Consider the following 6,649-nt stretch of genomic DNA (forward strand, 5'->3'; position numbering starts at 1 on the left):
AGACCAGTAATCTCCTGATACCAAAGCCAGGTAAAAGAGAAAACGAGAAAAGAAAAATACAGACCAATAAGTTTTACAAATATAGATGCAAACATCCTCAATAAAGTAGTAGAAAACTGAGTCAGGCAACATATAAAAAGGATCATACACCATGACCAACTAGGACTTATCGCAGAAATGCAAGGCGGGTTCACATATGAAAGTCAGTCAATAGAATACGCCATATTATTAGAATAAAGGGAAAAAAGTGTATAATCATCTTAATAGATGACAAAATTGAACACCCTTTCTTGATAAAAGAAAACACTCAACAGACTAGGAATACAGGGAATTTCCTTAACCTCATAACGGGCACTTATGAAAAATCTACAGTTAACATTCTACTTAATGGGGAAAGACTGCAAGCTTTCCTTCTATGATCAAGAAAAAGACAAGATGTCCACTCTCTCCACTTTTATTTAACCTTGTAATGGAAGTTCTAACCAGGTCAATTAGGCAGCGGCAATAAACAAGAGGCCTCCAAACTGGAAAGAAAGATGTAAGATAATCTCTATTCACAGATGATGTGATTTTATATGTTAAAAAATTGTAAAGAAACCCCCAAAATCTATTAGAGCTAATAAATGAGTTCAGCAGCACTGAGGGACACAAGATCAACACATAAAAATCAGTCATATTTCTATACATTAGCAAGAAACAATCCAAAAAGAAAACTAAAATATAATTTCATTTATAATAGCATCAAAAATACTTAGAAAACAAATTAACAAAAAAGTGCAAGAGTTGTGCACAGAAAATGACAAAACTTCATTGAAATAAGTTAAATAAGACCTAAATAAATGGAAAGGTGTCCTGTTTTCATGAATTGAAAGGCTCAATATTGTTAAGGTGGCAATATTCCCCAAATTGATCTATAGAATCAATACAATCTCTGGCAAAATCAAGCTGTTTTGTTTTGTTCTGTTCTGTTTGCAAAAACTGACAAACTGATGCTGAAATTGATGTTGAAATTGATATGGAAGTGCAAAGAACTCAGAATAGCTAATACAAACTCAAAAAAGAATAAAGTTGGAAGACTCACGTTTGTCAAGTTCAAAACTTACTACAAAACTACAATAATCAAGACAGTGTAGTAATGACATAATAATACACATATAGATCAATGGGATAGAATTGAGAACCCAGAAATAAACCCTTATATTACAATCTATTTTCAAAAAGACTGCCAGGATAATTTAATGGGGGAAAGAGTAGTCTTTTCAACAAATGTGCTGGGATGCCTGAATATCCACATGGAAAAGAAAGAAATTGAACTCCTGCCTCACAGTATAAACAAAAATTAACTCAAAATGAATTATAGATGTAAAGGTAAGTGTTAAAACTATAAAACTCTTAGAAGATAACATAGGTGAAAATCTGTGTGACCTTAGATTAGGCAATGATTTCTTAGACATGATAGCAAAAACAAGAGCAACGAAAGAAAAAATAGATAAATTTGACTTCATCTAAGTTAAATATCTTTTTGCTTCAAAGCCACCATCAAGAAAGTTAAGACAACACACAGAATGGGAGAAAATATTTGAAAATCATGTATCTGATAAGGAGCTGGTAGCTAAAATATGTAAAGTAGGCCAAATGCAGTGGCTCACACCTGTAATCCCAGCACTTTGGGAGTCTGAGGCAGGCGGATCACGAGATGAGGAGATCGAGACCATCCTGGCCAACATGGTAAAACCCTGTCTCTACTAAAAATACAAAAATTAGCTGGGCGTGGTGGCACATGCCTGTAATCCCAGCTACTCGGGAGGCTGAGGCAGGAGAATTACCTGAACCAGGGAGTCGGAGGTTGCAGTGAGCTGAGATCTCGCCACTGCACTCCAGCCTGGGCGACAGAGCGAGACTCAGTCTCAAAAATAGATAAGTAAATAAAAATATGTAAAGTACTCATAACACAATAATAGACAAATAATTTTAAAATTGGCAAAATATCTCATACACATTTCTCTAAAGATATACAAATGGACCATAAGTACATGAAACGATGTTTAACATCATCAGTCATCAGGGAAATGCAAAACAAAACCATAATAAGATTTCACTTCATACCCAGTAGGATGACTATAATTAAAAAGCCAGGTAATAACAAGTGTTGACAAGAATGTGGAGAAATTACAACCTTCATACATTGTTGTTGGAAATGTAGAAGGTTGCAGCCACTATGGAAAACAGTCTGACAGTTCCTCAAAAAGGTAAACATAAAATTATCATATGACTCAGCAATTCTACTCCTAGGCATAAATCCATTAGAATTGAAAACATACGTTCACACAAAAACTTGTACAGGAGTGTTTGTTGCAGCACTATTATAATAGCAAAGAAATGGGTAAACCCCAAATGCTCATTAACTGAAGAATAGATAAACAAAATGTGGCATACCCATACAATCGAATATATATTATTCAGCAATTGAAATATATATTATTTGACAATAAAATGGAACAAAGTACTGATACATACTACAACATGAATGAACCTCCAAAATATTATGTTAAGGGAGGGAAGCCAGTCACAAAAGACCACATGGTATACGATGCTATTTATATGAACCGCCCAGAATAGACAAATCCACAGAGACAGAAGGTTGATTAGCGATTGCCTAGTGTTGGGGGTGTGGGGGTGAAAGAATAGGGAATCATTGCTAATGGGTATGGATCTTCATTTGGGGGTGATGAAAATGTTCTAAGATTGGTTGTTGTCATAGTTGCACAACTCTGTGAGCATACTATTCATAAAACTCATTGGACTGCACACTTTAAATTGGTCAATTGTGTATGAATTATACAATCATAAAGTTGTAAAAAAGTAACCTAGCATACACTGATAGCTGGTGATATGAGTTTATTTTCACATGTAACTGCAAAGAAAAGCAGAGGCAAAGAATAACCTAGTCATTTCCCAGTAAAGCAAAGGCTACATCAAGGTTCATTCTTACGTAGCCACTTCCTAAACTGTAGTTCTGCTTACCCTTAAGATGTATCAGAAACTCTATGTGTCCAAATAGAAAAATTATCAGTGCCCTCAAGAGCAAAGGATGCCATTCCAGGGCAATCATTTGTTTGTTGAATTTGGACCTCAGGTGGCTGAGAATTGAGTTGATCATATTTCTGAGTTCTTAGTATATTTTCATTATCATTACAGGCAAGGTCCCTCTCTCTCTCTTCACCCCCATTCTCTCTCTCTCTCTTTCTCTCTCTCTCTCTCTCTTTGTCTCTCTCTCTCTCTCTCTCTCTCTCTCTCTCTTTCTTCTTCTATGATCCCTACCCCTATTTTCTTCTCCCACCTCAGGCACCCACTTTGATCTATTTAATATTGTCCTTAAACATGCTGATATCTTTGTAAGTTATCTGCTGGTGTTTATGTATTACGTACTTTTTAGCTGTTAATTTCTTGATAAAATTTGTTCTGTATTTAGTGGCTACATAATTTGCACAGTGGCATTGACTCCCCTCATGGTAGAGACTAGGTGTTCCAAGTTCTGATTAGCTGTTCTGGCCCTCAGTGTTCTGTTCTCATTAATCTTATTTTGTCCTTGACATGCTCCTCTCCCAGGACAAACAGGACAGTTTGTTATATAAAATGTTTTCTTTCATTTTAAAGACTTCCTCCCCTGTGATAGGATGTTTCCCTGTGCTGGGAGAACCATAGAGCAGTAGTTAAGTAAAGAGACTCTGAAATGTGACTACCTAACTTTAAAACATAGTTCTACCACTTACCAGCCTGTAACTTTGGGTAACGCACTTAACCTATCCGTGCCTCGGTTGCTTCATCTTTAAAATTAGAATGATGATAATAATAGTGCTCACCTCTGGATTGTTATGAGGCTTTTATGAGTTAACATCTGCAAAGTACAAACAACAGTGCTGGTACATAATCAAAGTCATATTGTTTGCCGTTGTTGGATTCCCAGGTTGTCAGTTCCAGGATCTTCTGGTGAAACAATAATTTATTCACACTCAGTAAGGTGGACAGAGTGTAGATGCTAGGCCCAATGACAAACAAATCTAGAGAACATCAGGCAGTGGTCTTTAGGAGGCCTGTCACCACTTGGCAGGAACAGCATACCTGGGAAGGTGGTGGGACCAAATGATAGGAGCCTAGGAGCCACACTCCTGGGAGGGGACTGGAGCAATAAGTGTAAAGTGATTTGAAGTGGGGACAACCCTACTATAAATGGTAAACAAGGTGGGCACTCAGACTAGGAGAATGGGGTGCTGGAACACTGTGGAGAAGGAGTCATGAGTGTCCACAGTAACAGAAAACCCAGTCCTGGAGACATCATTGTACCCCACTGTAAGCCCAGGGAGACAGAAGGGGAGAGAATGAGGCAGAGCTTACAATGGATCTATGCCTGTTGGTAACCCTGTTTTAAAGAAATAATCACCAAATACTTCAGAATTGAAAACTATCACTTATTCTATTTTAGTTTATCTCATTCTCTTTTCCTAAAGGTGTATGGTATATGCATTTAAAATTGAATTGCATTAAAATCTTATTTGTATCATTTTCCTAATACTCCTTGAAACAATTGGAGTTGTCCCAGCATGTTGAAAACAGCCCTGGAAATGAGCTACCCTAGGCTTTTACTGTGGGGAAAAAAAGATAGTGAATGATATCAAAAGACTTTCTTACCTGTGAAAGTAAAAACTTTTGACATGGAGCCATTTAAAGTCAGATTTATACACATTTCTCCAAGTTTTTGCCAGACAATATCTCTCACGCCGATGTATTAAAATGAGTAAAGAGCTTAGAGTTCTTATTAGGGCTGGAGTATACAAATATGATCGAGAGAAGATGTTAATTCACCATACTTGAATCCATCTGTTAACTTACTGACAAAACCACATCTAAGTCCAGTGTTTTAAGGTTTTCTGAATTCTAGAGTTTGAAATGAGGGTGAGGGAAGAAAAGACCTAGAACTGTTTTCTTTCTTTCTTCTTCTTTCAATTCTGACCACCTTTCACACTTCCACAGAAATGAGAGGGGAAAGAGAAAGAAAAATAATCCAACAAACTAAGAGGTGGTTTTGGAACCTTTACTTGGTTTCAACAACTCAGCAAGATTAAATTACTAAAACAATGAATGTGTTCTGCCCCGCCCCCCACCAAAAAAGTCCAAAACACAACATCAGGAATCATAATGACAGTCTGCTCTTACTTCAACACTCAAATAAAGCACAACTAGTTTGATACTAGACTGAAGAGAAATAGGTCCCCTGTAGCCTTCTGGATAAATATAGTATAATGAATGACACCCACAAAAACATGACCATAGTAGACATAGCCACTGTTGTGTAGGATGGCTTTTTAAAAATAGTCCTCAACATAGGTCACTGACATCACAAAACAGAGCAATTTAGTAAAAATAATTCCAAGATGGCCACTGTGAAGCAATTCAAGTAATAGTTGCTACCTATTGGTCTGGCATAAATCAGGAAGATGTTTTAGACTCTAAAGTAGAGCAATCCCCAAGCTTTGTCCTCTGTCCTCTTGGGGGTAGAGTAGAAAATGGAGGTGTTGCCTCATAGGTGGGAATTGAACAATGAGATCACTTGGACACAGGAAGGAGAACATCACACACGGGGGCCTATTGTGGGGAGGGGGGAGGGGGAGGGGGGAGGGATAGCATTAGCAGATATACCTAATGTAAATGACGAGTTAATGGGTGCAGCACACCAACATGGCACACGTATACATATGTAACAAACCTGCACGTTGTGCACATATACCCTAGAACTTAAAGTATAATAAAAAAAAAGAAAGAAAGAAAGAAAATGGAGGTGTTGCTGCAAGGAGTCTCCCCTCTGGCATCCATCTGAACAGTAAGGATTGTCAGTAAAATGAACGAATGATATGTCTTCATCTGTGTGGATATCAACAGAATACAAACTCATTTTAAAATGTTACTCAATATTGATCATTACTGAAGCTGAGTAATGGTTACATGAGGCTCCTTGCATTTAAGGAACCTCTTTACTTTTGTGTATGTTTGAAATTTTCTGTAAGAAAAAGTTTTAAAATAGTGTTATTGAATTGATTATATATTTTAAATGTTTTCTCAACCAATGGTAATACCTCCCTCCACCTGTTATAGTAGAGGCCTGAAAAACTTATCACCTTAGAAAGAGATTTCCATCTTCAAAATGTTTTGGAGAAACTGCTACACAGTATGACCTCTAATGTGAGATATGTGTGCACTCTGTGGTGATTGCAACATGATCCATTTGAACTAGTATTTGTATTAATTTTTAATCTTAAAATAAGAAAAATTTTATTAATACCTAATATCAATAAATATTAACAAGATTGACTCTGGTGTTCTCTGCAGATTTGTCAGGGAAATATGCCTTTTTAACAATCAGTGAGAAGTAAGTGCCTTTCTTTTTTTTCTTTTAGACAGAGTCTCGCTCTTTCGCCCAGGCTGGAGTGCAGTGGCACGATCTCGGCTCGCTACAAGCTCCGCCTTCTGGGTTCAGGCCATTCTCCTGCCTCAGCCTCCCCAGTAGCTGGGACTACAGGCGCCCGACACTGCGCCCGGCTAATTTTTTGTATTTTTAGTATAGACGGGGTTTCACCGTGTTAGCCAGGATGGT

Source organism: Macaca nemestrina, chromosome X (assembly GCF_043159975.1).
Source record: "Macaca nemestrina isolate mMacNem1 chromosome X, mMacNem.hap1, whole genome shotgun sequence".
Lineage (NCBI taxonomy): Eukaryota > Metazoa > Chordata > Mammalia > Primates > Cercopithecidae > Macaca > Macaca nemestrina.